The following is an 18,213-nucleotide window of genomic DNA, read 5'->3' on the forward strand; positions in this document are numbered from 1 at the left end:
GGTCCCATATTCCCCGCACAAAATACATTTTGGGGGTATGATATTGGTGCATCTATCTCTCACTATGGATAAAAATACCCTCTATAATCTGTCCTGGAAAAGTAGGCTATACGGAGGATATACAGTATACAGCCCTTTAACAGTCTACTAATTCATTTGCATGACTTAGTATTTTCAGTATTTACAAATGACATGTGAAGTGACATTAATCCACATTGAACAATGGAAATCTGTCCACTGCCCCCTGAGTCCTTGCACATTCCATGTTTTACACATATCCAAACGCTTCTGTGGACTTGCACTCTGCTTGTAGCAGTTGCCACCAGTGTCTTGAACAGCCAAACTTCTCCATGCTCTGTAAACAAACCTGATCACCTCAACCCCGATGATGCCCACTGCTGTACACAAACACATCTACCATGGCTTCTCATGAGAGTACAAAGCCAGCTCCATATTACACAAGGCTCTTAAAGTGTCCTGCCAATTACCTGTGTCACACTGGAGGCAAATTAGCAATGCATGATTGTACACAGCGTCTTCTTTGCAGAACAGTATGTAAATACTAAAGTGATGGCGGCTCATGCTTATGAGGATGGCATGATATCAGTGAATTTAAATTCATCTTGGAATTTGCTTGGGTGCAGCGTCATTTTAGCCTGGATATAACGTCGTAGAAATGTAATTCATACCTAGAATATAAAACCTCTACTCTGAGTCACCATCTCCAATGCTTTTGGATGTACCATATGACTTTTGTTTTCACCTCGTCATGACAGAGTGACTAACTGTTCTCTTGAGTTCTGTTGAGTGTGTCCGGAAACCGGTGGTGACAGAGAGTGAGGGGAGAGGAGCTCGGTATGTGAGTGCACTCAGCTGACTGTGTGAAAATGGACGGGGCTTGCGAGTGGAGCACACAGTGTGGAATGGGTGGATTCTGTTCCAGTTAGCCATGCTTGGTTAGAAAGCACGGCTCCTAGCTGGAGGGAAACTCTTTAACCATCGTGTGAGAAGTGAGAGCTAGGGTTTCGGAGACCCCGGCAGGCGGCGTCTTTGTGAAATGCCATTTGAGTCACAGATCTGGAAAGTGGCTGAGGGAAAATAGAAAACCCGTTTACACATTTAGGGTTGAATCGATGTTGTTTCCTCTATAGAAGCACCCAGGTCTCCATTGGCACTCTTCTTTTAAAAGTGAGCCCTAATAGTTATGCTACTCTATTGTCTCTGGCTACAACTTAAAAGGCATTTGTGATATTTCCAGTCTCTCACCACATTCCTCCAAGGGATGTTGCATATTCTGTTTGGCAAACAAACCACATGCATTTTACCACCTTAGTTGATATGACTGATATTATTATAAAGTAGAACCCACAATGGTGAACTATTGCCTCTCAGTCACCGTAGACTAATACATAATACCTGCAGTGCAGTTCTGTACATAATGGTAAAAGAGACTCTTAATGCCTGGCTTTTCCCCCCGGCCAGCCTGTGTCTTGTATACCCGTGCTTCTACCCTTTTGCTAATTGGTCTATCCTTTTCAAATGTACAGTTTTCTTCCCCTTTCCAACTCTTCAATGTGGAGGGACAATAGCATTCCTCGGTGGTTTAATCCCAACGTCATGCCTCACTCAACCCCAGTGGGGAATAGAACTAATGAGCCTACACCCACTAAACCATACAGTATGTTGGAAATCTACTGCACATTCGTGCCACTAGAAATCACTCGGGTGCTCTGGCTGGCTCTCTCTGTTTGAAAGGAAATGCAACCTGCTTTATTCATGTTTTAATGGACTGTTCACTGTTTAATTCATTGGGCATATTTTATTTCCCTTCCTCTTCATCCGTTGCAAACAAATATTAGACTCATAATCCACACCATCCCCCCTAAATCCACTGTAGTGTGACATTATACTCATCTCTTTAGAAGCCCCTGGGTTTTTATTTACTGCTGTGCAGTGCAACCAACCAACCAGTAAACCCATTGGGGCCATTATGATTTCAATGAATCAGAAAGTACTGCTTTATGCCTCTTAATAAATCAGAGAAAGAAGGTTGCAATCGTCTCCAATAGCACAATTCCATCATTAAGCACAGTAAACTAGTATCCAGCTGAGCCCTCTGGATAAGATTTCCATACAGCCAAGCGCTGTGTGGTTTTATCTAGGCCTGCACATCCAGGTGTTAAACCTCAGTCTTACAGGTATTAAGCTCTACTGTTGTGGTCTGTTCCGACTGCCCATATCCAGCTGTATTAAACCCACCTGAGGATACGGCCCTCCAAGGCACTTGATCAGTCTGAGGGCAACCAGGAGTAGACCGAATCATTGATTTGGTTGGGTTTAATGTGTGTGTGTTAGAGGGGGAAACTGTGTCCTCTCTGTGGGTCTGTGTGTGCATGCACGTGTCTTTAAATACAGATTTGAACACTTTGATGGATTTCGTTGATCAAAATATTGTTTTTTTCAAACCATGTTAATGTGTGTTTTATAAATATATTCTCACTAGATAATCTCTTCAACAAGGGACGTAAATGATGATAAATGTCAAAGATCATGAAGAGATGCCGTTCTAAAAGGCTGATTTGTAATCGTATGATCACAGGCTGGCAGAAAATTCCATTCTATTTCCCTTGAAATAATGGTACACGAGGGAGACTTCCCATTGGGTAAAAACTGGTTGAATCAACATTGTTTCCACATCAATTCAACACAAAAATTCAATGTGATTACATTGAATCAACGTGGATAACCAATTGGATTTGAAAAAAGTAATTAACATATGGAAACATTGGCCTTTTTTCACCCTACTTTTAACCCCAATTTTTTTTTCATGTTAAATTGACATTAGTTGAACTTGTCACGGTCGTCGTAACGATGAGACCAAGGCGCAGCGTGATTAGAATACAGCGTGATTAGAATACATTCTTCTTTTATTAACGAAAAACACGAAGAACACTTAAACAAACTAACCAAAAACAACAAACCGAAGGTGCCGCTATAAACAACTAGTGCTGACATGCAACTACACATAGACAATAACCCACAAAACCAAAATGGAAAATGGCAACCTAAATAGGATCCCCAATCAGAGACAACGATAAGCAGCTGTCTCTGATTGGGAACCAATTCAGGCCACCATAAACCTACATGTACCTGGACATACCAAAACCCCATAGATATATAAAAAACCCTAGACAAGACAAAAACACACATACCACCCTCGTCACACCCTGACCTAACCAAAATAATAAAGAAAACAAAGATAACTAAGGTCAGGTTGTGACAGAACTAACGTCTGTGCCGAGTGGGTTCTCATTATTACATAGTGAACAATATTGAACAGTCACTAAACAGTTACAACTCTCTAACCTCTTTACATGATATGCTTACAAGCAGCATAGCCAGCTCATTTGCTCTCGTTCGCAACCCGTTAGCTTCACTCCCTTGCGCGTAGCAAAAAAGTTAAAATATTAGCAAAGCTAAAGTACGTGATCAGCAACTCTGCTGTAGCAATATGAGTGCGTGGACACCACACTGCAAACATGTGAAGAAACAACTTTTATAAAATAATCTCTCTCAATTGGCCTGTGATGCTGCAGCACTTTCAACGATTGGGTGGCAGGGCTTCGCTTAAATGTCACATTACCGTTGCTACTTGCTACAGGCTGTAAAAGAGCCTGCTCTGTGTTTGTGCTACGTGGGCTGGCTGGCCACCTCTTCCTCTACAGAAAGGTTTTATTCTCTGGCTGGAGTGGCATAAACAAATAAGGGGCCAGATGCACCTGCCATAATCTGAGGTTAAATAGTAAGATGAAAGTGAAATTTGCCACGGCAAAGGGGCATAGCTAAGACAGCAGCACATGGATAAACCATGTCTCTCTCCCTCTACCTCTCTCTGTCTCTCAACATCAGGAAAACTGTCTGTCGGCCACAGAAATAACACTATGCATTTTTTATTGAGCCTCATGGGTGTGGTATATATTGTACATCCATGAATTATATATTATCTTTATTTCTTTATTAGCTGGCTGTCTCAAGTTCTTAGGAAACTTACTGTGGGAAAATATTGTACATGTTCAGATGACATATTCGCTTGTACTGCATTTAACAGCACCTTGTTGGTATTGGTGTACTCTACTTGTGACTTGTATTTATTGTTCAAGACTGAGACTATACATTATGGTTGAAGAACGTCAACCTACAGAAGCCTATATTTCTTTGAACCTTGGACTGCTTTCATTGCAACATGTTGGTTTGTTCACTACCTCACCCTTGTGTGTGTGTGTGTGTGTGGGGGGGGCACAGTCATTTAGCCTAGATATAAAATGTCAGCATTTGAAAATAGACACAACACGCTTTCAGTCATCTTTAGTTGCGTTGTGGATAAACATGCCCATTTGTATATGGACATAATGAGAGAGAAGAAGCGGCTTTGAGTCATTTTCTGTTCGCTCTAATTAAAGAGTGAGCTTGAATGTTGGATGGATCTGTATCTGGTGCTGTGGCTGAAAGGGCTTTAGTTTTTATAAAGCTCACAGCCACACAATACTTTAAAAACATTGATTGTTGTCTACTGGAATATAGCCTACCCTGTGCTGCTATTTGACTGTAAAATGTGAAACACACCATCTCTAGGTCCCTCATAGAGGAGGACTCTCCACTTGACTAGATGGATTATCGTCCTTCATCAAATGATTGTATTCACATATAGGAGTGTAAAGTAAACACATGGTCTTTTTACTCTCATAAACATACTGTACAATCAATGCCGTCACTTTTTGTTTTGGTGCACGGCTCCCCTCACCACCCATTTGTAAAGTCATTTACATACTTCGAGTCAACATGCATCAATCAAACAGAACTTGTTCCTATCTGTCCTTTCCTCTAAGTTAATTGTATCCCTCAGCTGACTGGTTCACTGCGTATTAATGTCATTTCATGCTATTCCACATTTCGGTGTGCATGCTGGCAGGCCAGAAGGTGTTTCTCTGTTGGGGTTTTGCAGCAAGGCTTTGCACTCCTTCCCATGAGGTCCCAGTCCCAGTCCCACCCCCGTGATATGAGCTCCGTGCTCTAAAACAGCCTGCAGGGTCAGGGGGGTCAGGCGCACCAGGAATGTGTGCATGTGACCACCACGCCGCACTATGTTCCTCTCTCTCTCTCTCTCTCTCTCTCTCTCTCTCTCTCTCTCTCTCTCTCTCTCTCTCTCTCTCTCTCCTCTCCCCCTCAGTGAGACGCGGCTGCTGGCTGGGGACTTTCATTTGTCTCATTATGTAAAGACAGGATGTTTACACTCTAGAGCCAATTCAACCCCAATGTTACCATAAATCAATTCACTTTGGGTTCGAGCTGGGCTCTGATCATGGACGAGCACAGGGAAGGCTTGAGGAGGAGTTTTGCAACACCTCTGCTCCGGATTGCTCCAGAGCTTTTTTATTATTAATGGGTTTATGTTGTTTGTTGATGGCATCATTATGGCGGTCCCCCTCCTGTGCTTGTCCTTGCTGTGTTGGGCTGTCAAAGGAGGATCTGAGGGAGAGAGCACTTAATACTTGCATGTGATTTTATATCCGCACAGGGAAAAACTACAAAGATCCTGTGGAGATAGAAAACTGGGAGTTTATTGTGGATTAAGAGCGTTATGTGATTCCTACCTCCCCTGGATTGGATCACTTATTATGTCAATTACTCGGAGTCAGCTACTTCTCTAATGATAAGCATGCTGCCATCGCCCTTCCTTTGTGCTGAAGTATTAGTTCCTTTTCAATGTCCTCTTCTCCCTCTTTCCCCATTTTGAAATAGCTTATTGCATTTCAGATACAGCATTCAAGACAGAATATGTCAACTACTGACTACCACAAGTAAATATATTTGGGGTTATTCTCACATTTTGGTCTCACATGAATGTAAGATGAACACTTGCAGCACATCTATACAAGTACAGAAAACAATCTGTGGCAAATAAACAAACGGTGTTTGGATCATGTCTTCCTGTTACTACGTGACTGTGATGCTGTCTGATGGCTGTGTGACTCAGCGTAGCCAAACGATCGTGGAATCCCAACAGACGGGCAAGACCCGTCCTGTGCTCGATTCACACTGGCATAACAGAACTGCAGGGTCAACACCAGAATTCCACATGGCTTGACAAATTGGACTGCGCGGTCTGTGAGATTGTGGCACAGCCTGTATTGTGCAGTTGTTACCTCACACTACTAGTGCTATTTCAGAAAACTCACTTAGCTCAGGCACTAGATTTATTTTTGATCTATGTATGTATGTAATGTTGGGTAGCACTTTATGATAACTCCACGTAATAAAGGATTTATAATGTACATAGTTTGTTAATAATTTATGAATCATTACTCCATTCATAAGATGTTGAATATAGGTCCTTATAAACCATTTAATCATTATTTAAGTCTTTTTGTGTGGCCTCATCTAAAGTGTGGGCTATTTATACTTTATAAATACTTTATAAGGTTGATTTTGCCAAAACGGGCAATTTTGGATGTTAAATGAAACCTCTTCAAACCGCTTTGTATCTACCTGAATATTTTCTTCACTCTGTCTGGAATCAAGATTTAATAGTGGTTGAGACCGTACTCTTGAAGAATATAAACATTTTGGTCAGTTACCCCAATTACCCGAGGGGAAATGTCATTACCACCACGTCATAAAATGTGCTAATTGTGCCTAAGGTATTTCATATAACACTTCACATTTGTTCATGTTTTTTTACTGTTTGGAAGTTTTATTAATTGTATGTATTCATCACTGTGATGTCTAAATGTCAATACATGCCTTGATGATACTCAACAACACCAAAATCTTAATATTTTGCATTATTTTAGGAAATATCTTAAGAACAAGCATACACGGGAAAGCACTGGAATTTAATACACCTTGGCCTCAAAAATATGCACCGCGATGATAATGACTGTGGTGGAAATTATATTTCATAAAGTACCCGTCAATGTTTGGACACACATGCTCATTCAAGAGTTTTTCTGTTTTGTATAATTTTCTACATTGTATAATAATAGTGAAGACATCAAAACTATGAAATGACACATGGAATCATGTACTAACCAAAAAATTGTTAAAATTGTATATTCTTCAAAGTAGCCATGTCACAAATATTACCGAAGGTGACTCCCCTTCTTGTTCGGGTGGCGCTCGGCGGTCGTCGTCGCCGGTCTACTAGCTATCGCCGATCCGTTGTTCTGTGTTCATTTAGTTTAGTCTAATTGGTAGCACTTGTTTCTAGTTTGGTTGTTAGGATAGGGTTATATATAGTCTGTTCAGCCCGCTTCTGTTTGGTGCGGGCTTCTGTTATGAATAAATGAGTGAAGAGGTGTGGAGTCAGGCGCAGAGAGCAAAGAATGTGGGAAAAACAACACGCTTTAATGTCCTGGAAACATAACATGTACAAAAGTGGAAACACAAATGAACAGAAATATAAACGGACAGCGTGAAACCCAAAATGCCAACAAAAATACACTCAAACAAGGAAACAGGAGAACAAGTCCGCACGAAACAGAAGCGGGCTGAACAGACTATATATAACCCTATCCTAACAACCAAACTAGAAACAGGTGCTACCAATTAGACAAAACTAAACGAACACAGAACAACAGATCGGCGATAGCTAGTAGACCGGCGATGACGACCGCCGAGCGCCACCCGAACAAGAAGGGGAGTCACCTTCGGTAATATTCGTGACAAGCCATCCTTTTCCTTGATGACTGCTCTGCACACGCTTGGCATTCTCTCAACCAGATTAACCTGGAATGCTTTTCCAACAGTCTTGAAGGAGTTCCCATATATGCTGAGCACTTGTTGGCTGCTTTTACTTCACTCTGTGATCCAACTCATCCCAAACCATCCCATTTGGGTTGATGTCGGGTGATTGTGGAGGCCAGGTCATCTGATGCAGCACTCCATCACTCTCCATATTGGTCAAATAGCCCTTACACAGCCTGAAGGTGTGTTGGGTCATTGTCCTCTTTACAAACAAACAATAGTCCCACCAAGTGCAAGCAAGATGGAATGGCATATTGCTGCAGAATGCTGTGCTAGCCATGCTGGATAAGTGTGCCTGGAATTCTAAATAAATCACAGGCAGTGTCACCAGCAAAGCACCCCCACACCATCACACCTCCTCCTCCATGCTTCATGGTGGGAATCACACATGAGAAGATCACCTGTTCACCTGCACTGCGTCTCACAAAGACACTGTGGTTGGAACCAAAACTCTCATATTTGGAGTCATCAGACCAAAGGACAGATTTCCACCGGTCTAATATCCATTGCTTGTGTTTCTTGGCCCAAGCAAGTCTCTTCTTATTGGTGTCCTTTACTAGTAGTTTCTTTGCAGCAATTCGACCATGAAGGCTCGATGAATACAGTCTTTTCTGAACGGTTGATGTTGAGATGTGTCTGTTACTTGAACTCTGTGAAGCATTTATTTGGGCTGCAATTTCTGAGGCTGGAAACTCTAATGAATGTATCCTCTGCAGCAGAGGTAACTCTGGGTCTTCCTTTCCTGTGGCGGTTCTCATGAGAGCCAGTTTCCTCATAGCGCTTGATGTTTTATGTGACTGTGGTGGACTGTCATTTTTCTTTGCTTATTTGTGCTGTTCTTGCCATAATATGGACCTGGTATTTTAGAAAATATGGACCTGGTATTTTAGAAAATATGGCTATCTTCTGTATACCATTCTTACCTTGTCACAACACAACTGATTGGCTAAAATTCATTGAGAAGGAAATAAATTCCACAAATTAACTTTTAACAAGGCACAGCTGTTAATTGAAATGCATTCCAGGTGACTACCTCATGAAGTTGGTTGAGAGAATGCCAAGAGTGTGCAAAGCTGTCATCAAGGCAAAGGGGGGCTACTTTGAAGAATCTCAAATATAAAATATATTTAGATTTTGTTTAACACTTTTTTTGTCACTACATGATTCCATATGTGTTATTTCATAGTTTTGATGTCTTCACTATTATTCTACAATGTAGAAAATAGTAAAAAATAAAGAAAAACCCTTGAATGAGTAGGTGTGTCCAAACTTTTGACTGGTACTGTATAAAACAACTGATGAAAAATACTATTAAACATTTTGTCACAGTTGTACATGTTTAATTTAATTATATATATAGAACAGACCATTCGTTCCAATTCATCCCAAAGGTGTTCGATGGGGGTGAGGTCAGAGCTCTGTGCAGGCCAGTCAAGTTGTTCCACATTGTTCTCAACAAACCATTTATGTGTGAGGGCATTGTCATACTGAAACAGGAAAGCACCTTTCCCAAAACTTTTGCCACAAAGTTGGAAGCAGAGAATCATCTAGAATGTCATTGTTACTGTAGCGTTAAGATTTCCCTTCACTGAAATTAAGGGGCCTAACCCGAACCATGAAAACATCCCCAGACCAGCTTTACATCATGCCAGCTGACGCGTGGCATTGCGCATGGTGATCTTATGCTTGTGTGCTACTGCTCGGCCATGGAAAACCATTTCATGAAGCTCCCGACTAACAGTTATTTTGCTGTTGTTGCTTCCAGATGCAGTTTGGAACTCTGTAGTGAGTGTCTCAACCAAGGACAGACAAGTTTTACACGCAACGCGCGTCAGCACTCAGCGGTCCTGTTCTGTGAGCTGTGTGGCCTACCACTTTGCGGCTGAGCTGTTGTTGCTTCTTGACGATTCCACTTCACAATAACAGCACTTACAGTTTACCGGGGCAGCTTTAGTACGGCATACATTTGATGGACTGACTTGTTGGAAAGATGGCATCCTATGACGGTGCCACGTTGAAAGTCACTAAGCTCTTCAGTACGGGCTATTCAACTGCCAATGTTTGTCTATGGAGATTGCATGACTGTTTGCTTGATTTAATACACCTTTCATCAATGGGTGGGGCTGAAATAGCAGAATCGACTAATTTGAAGTGGTGTCCATATACTTTTGTTTATATACTGCATTTGCTTGTCCTCTACTTGGTTGATTTAGGGGGCATTTTATAGAAAAATCTAAAATAAATCATTTAAGTCAGTAATCACCATAGTAAGTCACATAAATAGACATCAATATCACTCAATCATCCTAACATAATACAAAAACACAATGGCCTTCAAAGGGTAAACAAGTGTTACATTTCACTTAACCATGATCATATATGTAATTTGTGTGTCCTTTCAGGTCTTAAGGTACTGTATGTAAACATGTATACATTTTGTCATTACCATCACATTCTGTCCTTGCCATCACATTTCATTATGTGGTGGTAATGACGTGTGGTGGGAATTACATTTTTACAGTATTTGGTCATAAATATCAGGGATTCTAGCATGCTCCAGTTGAACAGCCAGCATACAATGTATCCTAAATACACATAATTAAAACATATATTTTTTTAAATAATCTATTATAGCCTATTTGGTAATGACGTACAATAAAAATATTATCTTTCCAAGTGATATTTAAACAGGTGTATTAAATATTTTCTTATTATAAATACTTTAGTACGTTTTAATACATAGCAGAATGTCAAATGTTTGGGTGTGAGTGCTTAGTGCTTAAGTTTATTTTAGTCTCTAAATTCAAATTAAATCAAATTTTATTGGTCACGTGCGCCAAATACAACAGTTACAGTGAAATGCTTACTTACAGGCTCTAACCAATGGTGAGAAAAAAAGGTATGTGTGTGTGTGTGTGTGTGTGTGTGTGTGTGTGTGTGTGTGTGTGTGTGTGTGTGTGTGTGTGTGTGTGTGTGTGTGTGTGTGTGTGTGTGTGTGTGTGTGTGTGTGTGTGTGTGTGTGTGTGTGTGTGTGTAGGTAGGTAAGTAAAGAAATAAAACAACAGTAAAAAGAAAAGAGTAGCAAGGCTATATACAGACACCTGTTAGTCAGGCTCATTGAAGTAGTATGTACATGTAGGTATCGTTAAAGTGACTATGCATATATGATGAACAGAGTGTAGCAGAAGCGTAAAAACAGGGGTTGGCGGGTGGTGGGACACAATACAGATAGCCCGGTTAGCCAATGTATGGGAGCACTGGTTGGTCGGGCCAATTTAGGTAGTATGTACTTGAATATATAGTTAAAGTGACTATGCATATAAGATAAACAGAGAGTAGCAGCAGTGTAAAAGAGGGGAAGGGGGGTGGCACACAATGCAAATTGTCCGGGTAACCGAACTGTTGAGAAGCCTTTTGGTCCTAGACTTGGCACTCCGGTACCGCTTGCCATGCGGTAGTAGAGAGAACAGTCTGTGGCTGGGGTCTTTGACAATTTTTAGGGCCTTCCTCTGACACCGCCTGGTGTAGAGGTCCTGGATGGCAGGCAGCTTTGCCCCAGTGATGTACTGGGCCGTACGCACTACCCTCTGAAGTGCCTTGCGGTTGGAGGCCTTGCAGTTGCCGTACCAGGCAGTGATGCAACCGGTCAGGATGCTCTCGATGTTGCAGTTGTAGAACCTTTTGAGGATCTCAGGAGCCATGACAAATATTTTTAGTTTCTTGAGGGGGAATAGGCTTTGCCGTGCCCTCTTCACGACTGTCTTGGTGTGTTTGGACCAATCTAGTTTGTTGTTGATGTGGACATCAAGGAATTTGAAGCTCTCAACCTGCTCCACTACAGCCCCGTCGATGAGAATTGGGGCGTGCTCTGTGCTCCTTTTCCTGTAGTCCACAATCATCTACTTAGTCTTGGTTACGTTGAGGGATAGGTTGTTATTCTGTCACCACCCGGCCAGGTCTCTGACCTCCTCCCTGTAGGCTGTCTCGTCGTTGTCGGTGATCAGGCCTACCACTGTTGTGTCGTCAGTAAACTTAATGATGGTGTTGGAGTCATGCCTGGCCATGCAGTCATGCAGTTGTGGGTGAACGGGAATACAGGAGGGGACTGAGTACGCACCCCTGGGGAGCTCCAGTGTTGAGGATCAGCGTGGCAGATGTGTTGCTACCTACCCTCACCACCTGGGGGTGGCCTGTCAGGAAGTCCAGGATCCAGTTGCAGAGGGAGGTGTTGAGTCCCAGGTTCCTTAGCTTTGTGATGAGCTTTGAGGGTACTATGGTGTTATTGTATGTGAAATAAAAAAAATCTAAATTAACATTCTATCTTAAAAATCTAACCTTGAGACTCAAAAAGGCCTGTATTTGCACACCCATAAATGTTTTTCCTGACCAGTTTTTTTTCGTCAAAAAGACGGACATGCCATTGGTAGACATTCCAGCAGTACCTGATGCTCCTTAAGGTTTCAAAATAGCCTAGAACATATCAATGGTAAAAGAATAAGCACACAGCACAGGAGGTTATATTCACAAAAGCAATTGTGAAACAACTTTTGGAAGGAATTGAGGGAAGGTTTTAATGTTAATGTTTTGGCTGAGAGTTTCTTTTTGCAAGGTGGAGACGTCGCAGACCGGAACCCCCAATTTCTAACACATATGGATGAGCGGCGGCCGCTGATTGGCTGAATACCCAGGGTGCGAGATGGTTGGAGTTATCAACAAAGCAGTATGAAAGAAATGTGATGCCAAGTTCTTAAAGTACCAGAAGTTTCTTTGAGAAGATACAAAAGCAATCTGTGCATTTGAACAACAGCATAAATACACCTGTTTATTTTTTTGCATGTCAAACACTGAAGGACCACTGCTGCACATGTTGCCACTGTTTTGAACAGAATAGATTATACTATCCAGAACAAGTAGCCAGCTCACAAAGGAACGAGTGCACCAGGGAGAACGCAACAAGCATACAGATGCAATAAGTGAAAACACATTATCTAACTGGGGATAGCTAGTTAACATAATGTCACAAAGCATGACGCGCTAGCCAGTTACTGATTATTCTGAAATAATGTAATATTTCTGAGTTAGTCAGATAAGAGTTTAGAAAGACTGTCCTTCGACCCTTGTTGGTTGTAGTTGTCCGGTTTATCAGGTCCCAGGCTCCTATGGCTGTTATGATTATTTATTTGCAAGATAATTACAATGAGCTTTTTGCTTTAGTGACATCAGTACCTGATAGAGCAGATGTACTATAGTCTCAGGTGTGGAAGTAAGCCGACTCATTGGGAAGAGGAGACTAGAGCCGACCCAGATGTAGTGACTGAACGGACATTTGAGCAGGACGGTCCATTTGCTGTTATGATTAAAGCTATGAAATCCTCCTGCCATTTCATTGTGACCATTCCCCCTCACAGCAAATAGCTGGCAATACAATCCAGGCAATGTTTGCATGGCCTGTGCACCCAAGGAGACAGATGTGCCGCTGCTGGCAGTCACCTAGGGGCAGAGTAGTAAATAACTGAACAGCTTGTTTTAAACAACATATTTTTGAAACAGGAAAATGTACACATTTCCACACTTTTTAGAGCATTTAAAACATAATCCATGAAGTATATAATATTTAAAAAATTACCAATCACAAGTGGGGTGCCGCCTCCAGTGCCCTAATGGGCGAGCCGCCTCTAATGCCCTAATGGGCGAGCCGCCGCTGCTGCTGGTATGGACCCAGACTAGAAATTAATTACAGCAGACCAAATTATTCAAGATTTTAGTTCTGGGTGAACAAGATTAGACTGCTTTAAGGAGTGACTGCAAACCCTTATTTCGGTTTTGGTAGAAAAGTCACTGCCAAGAAATGTTAGCATTTTTTGACTAAAAGCTTTATTTTGCTCAGCATAGTGTGTCTGAAGTTACAAATCACACTATTAGTTGTTTATAAACGTGTGAATAACTAGGTTACTAGTCACTCTGGATAAGAGCATCTACTAAATTACTCAAATGTAAATGTGATTTACAAATGTGGGAGTAATAATTACTAAATGACGAGTAAACTATTTAATAATCCATTATAAATGATTTATTAGGTGGCGTTATTATAAAGTGCTACCGGACGTTTTTTGGCACCATGGAATTTATGAACCAAAATGAAAATAAGCCTATGACTTTTTTTTGTTATATCCTGTCACGTTTTTAAAACGTGTGTACTGCGTGTGTATATGGGTGTTTTGTAACTGACAAATAAAATCAATCAATCAATCCAGCTCATGCATGGGAGGAGGTCCCCGAAAGAAAAGGGATGAATTGAGTGAGGTGACATTAGGTTGAAGAGAAGATTTGAAGTTGTGTCCTGGTATAACCCACAGTCGTCATGGCAGTGCAGTAATAGCTTGGTTTGTTTTCCCTTCTCTGTTTACAGTAGTGTAACCTATGAATACTCTATGAAAAGAGCCCAGCTTTCGTTTAGGGAATGTGGTTAATATGTTATATTAACATACACAGTGGGGAAATGATTGACAACCTTGATAAAGATGAGCAATAATGAATAATGAATCCTGAGCTATATGGTAAGCTCACATTTTTGGAGGGAAAATATATTATTTTATACTAATACAATTGCTCATAGAAAGAGATTTTTGTTTAACAAGTCATATTTTTTTCTCTCAAAAAGGTAGGGGTCAAAATGAGTTGACACCACTAAAGATTCTTATAAATGAAGTAGTCAAAAGTGTAATATTTGGTCCCATATTTCTAGCACATAATGACTTCATCAAGCTTGTGAATCTACAAACTTGTTGGATGCATTTGCAGTTTGTAGTTTTGGTTGAGTTTCAGATTATTTTGTGCCCAATAGAAATTAATGCTAAATAATGTATTACAATTTTGGAGACATGTTTTTATTGTAAATTAGAATATAATATGTTTCTAAACACTTCAACATTCATGTAGATGCTACCATGATTACAGATTATCCTGAATGAATTGTGAATAACGACGAGTGAGAAAATGACATTGGGTCAAATATCATAACCCCAAAACATGCTAACATCCCCTGTTATTGATAATGGTGAGAGGTTAGCATGTCTAAATTATTACTTGTTAAACATAATCTCTTTCTCTGAGCAACTGTATTAGTATACAATATAATTTCCCAATTTATTTGAGCATACAATATAGCTCAGTATTGGATTTATTTATTTTATACAGTCATTATTGTTATTCTTTATCAAGGCTGGCAATAATTTCGGATACATTTATGGACTGACGTTATGCATTGGACAAACAGTAAAGCAAAGTATGTATGACTTTTATACTGAGTGTATAAAAGATTATGAACACCTGCTCTTTCCATGACATAGACTGACCAGGTGAATGTAGGTGAAAGCTATGATCCCTGAAGGTGTTCCTAATGTTTTGTACACAGTGTACATCTCACAAAGACACAATGCTTAGAACAAAACATACTTCTATTTGGCTACATTTATTTCACTGTCTACAATCTACCGCACATCTCGAACAAAAGACATCAAGATAAGGACTGACCACTTTGTTTTTCTCCCACTAAGCCATGAGTGTTTTTCTCATCCCAAGTACATACAGAATATTTTCCTCATCACTTGGCTGAGAGCAGCATGATAAGTAAACATTGAGGTAATCCACAGATAAAAGAGAGGGAGAGAGCAACTTTCCCCTGGTCTCCAAGCAACAAGAGCCATTGGAAATTAATACTCTATCCGACACTCTGGAATTGACAGTGTGCTGGTAGCTATCGCAAATGTAATTGCCAACTTCAAGGTATTAAATTAAGCTGTGTGGCTCTAACTGAAATGTTGGTGATATTACTTAACTTTCCCAGACATCAAGCACTCAGGAATTTCACACCGTATCCTACACATATGCACATTTTATGGCATCTAATAATAGAATGATTAACTATCCTCTCAGGCTACTGTAAATGCAGAGCAATTAACACTCCAGCACACTTAGGAATTCACACAAAGTACATGGATGTTGATTGTGTTTTGGTGGCCATATGGTGTGTCAACATGCAGCAGTAACATGTCATGATTCACCACCCATTGATATACACATGTGAGTTACGGGCCGCTAAGATTATAGTTTGCTTTCCTTTGATTTATGTGATCAATTGATTTCAGTAAGTGTAGATTTACAGTGGAGGATCCTCGGAGGAGAAAGGGGAGGGTCATTGTCCTCAGTGAATTTAATAAATAAATACAATAGTGAAACATTAAACAAGTTATTATTTTTAGATACTAAATATTCACATCCCCAAATAAATAATTAAAACACAATGTTTTGCAATGAAGGTCTGCAGTAGCCTCAACAGAACTCTTTAGGGTAGCACCATGGTGTGGCTGGAGGACAGCTAGTTTCCATCCTCCTTTGGGTACATGGATTTTAATACGAAATCTAGGAAGCTCATAGTTCTCACCCCCTTCCATAGATTTACACAGTAATTATGACAACTGCTGAAAGACGTCCTCCAACCTATCAGAGCTCTTGCAGCATAAACTGACATCTTGTCCACCCAATCAAAGGATCATAGAATTAATCTAGTATTGAAATCATAAGTTACAGCTAGCTAGCACTGCAGTGCATAAAATGTTCTGTGTAGTTGACTCGAGAGAGAGAGAGAGAGAGAGAGAGAGAGAGAGAGAGAGAGAGAGAGAGAGAGAGAGAGAGAGAGAGAGAGAGACAGAGACAGAGACAGAGAGAGAGAGACAGACAATAGTTGAACAGATTATTTAGCTAATAAAGTGGCCATTAAAAAATATGTTTTAATTGAAAACAATCACAGTATATCAGACCTCAGGATAAGACCCAAATGCAGACAGTTCGAAGTAACAAAAGTTTATTTCAAAAACAGAGGGCAGGCAAATGACAGGTCCAGAGCAGTGTCACAAGGTACAGAACGGTAGGCAGGCTCAGGGCAGGTAGAATGGTCAAAACCAGGAAAACAAGAAGGCAGGGACAAGAACGAAAACAGGAGTACGGGAAAAACGCTGGTAGGCTTGACGAGACAAGGCGAACTGGCAACAGACAAACAGAGAACACAGGTATAAATACACAGGGGATAATGGGGCAAAAGGGCGACACCTGGAGGGGGTGGAGACAAGCACAAAGACAAGTGAAACAGATCAGGGTCAGATAGGTGAATCAGATCATTTAGCAGGTAGCACTGTCATTTAAATGTAATTGAAACTTTAACTTTCAACTACTACAGAAAGATGGCTGCCACCCACCGTCGAACGTTGACTTGAATGTCTATTCTATTATATGTATTTATATGACTTCAATAGGTTTCCTACGTTTCATTCAAAACAATGGATATTCCCACTCAAGTCAACATTCTCTGATGTGTGGACCTCCAACCATGTCTGTGGTACCATTTGAAAGTTGACATTTCATTTGTATTCACATTGTCGTATATTTATCAGCCAAAACATGACACACACCCTGTATTTTGGAGTATGCTGTGTCTCAAAACAACACAAAAACCTCAGATGGTGTAAAATAGGGTGTAAGCTAAAACATACAGGTAACGGCCAAAATAAAGGAAACACTTGAGTAAATGAGGGATACAAAGTATATTGAAAGCAGGTGCTTCCACACTGGTGTGGTTCCTGAGTTAATTAAGCAATTAAGATCCCATCATACTTAGGGTCATATATAAAAATGCCCAGTTGCCAATTATTTTGACTACAATGTCTAGAAGAGATCTCAGTGACTTTGAAAGAGGGGTCTCAAAGGAGCATAGGGGGTTTAAAGGTGGTTTGTGTGTGTGTCTCAGGAGCGATTCTGATGCCACCCAAGACAGAGTTTTCCACCAGCATCAGATGGAATTTCTTGTGGAAGAATGGTGTTGCATTCCTCCAATAGAGTTCCAGACATTTGTAGAATCTATGCCAAGGTGCATTGAAACCCTATTAAGATACCTTTTGTTGGTGTTTTCTTTTGTTACCTGAACATGACAAAAACCTGAGTTTACACATTTTTAAAATAATTAAAGTTAAAAGTATGTTTGGTTTATTTGTTATGAGTTTTAAAACAGTTTGACAACACTGTTTGCAAGCTTTCCAATGATATTAAACTCTACCGTTTATCTTTTCAGTGATGACGACATATGAATGGGTGGGGTAGGGTGGGATATGCAAAATAGGTCAACTTTAAGCACCTCTATCTCCTGAATGTTTTGGTATTCAAGTCCAAAAAGTCCATTTCTGACCATTTCTGCCATGGGCAAACATTGTATGGTAGGTTTCATTCAAATCAAAAGGGGTGTAGTCAGAAAGTGACAGAAATCAGAAAGTGACAGAAATCAAATGTAACAATCCCCGTGAGTTTGTTCTGCTTACCCAATCCCCCTTTAAGAAGCTATTGGACAACAGAGAGTTGTAT

Source organism: Oncorhynchus gorbuscha, linkage group LG14 (genome assembly GCF_021184085.1).
Source record: "Oncorhynchus gorbuscha isolate QuinsamMale2020 ecotype Even-year linkage group LG14, OgorEven_v1.0, whole genome shotgun sequence".
In the NCBI taxonomy this organism is placed as follows: domain Eukaryota; kingdom Metazoa; phylum Chordata; class Actinopteri; order Salmoniformes; family Salmonidae; genus Oncorhynchus; species Oncorhynchus gorbuscha.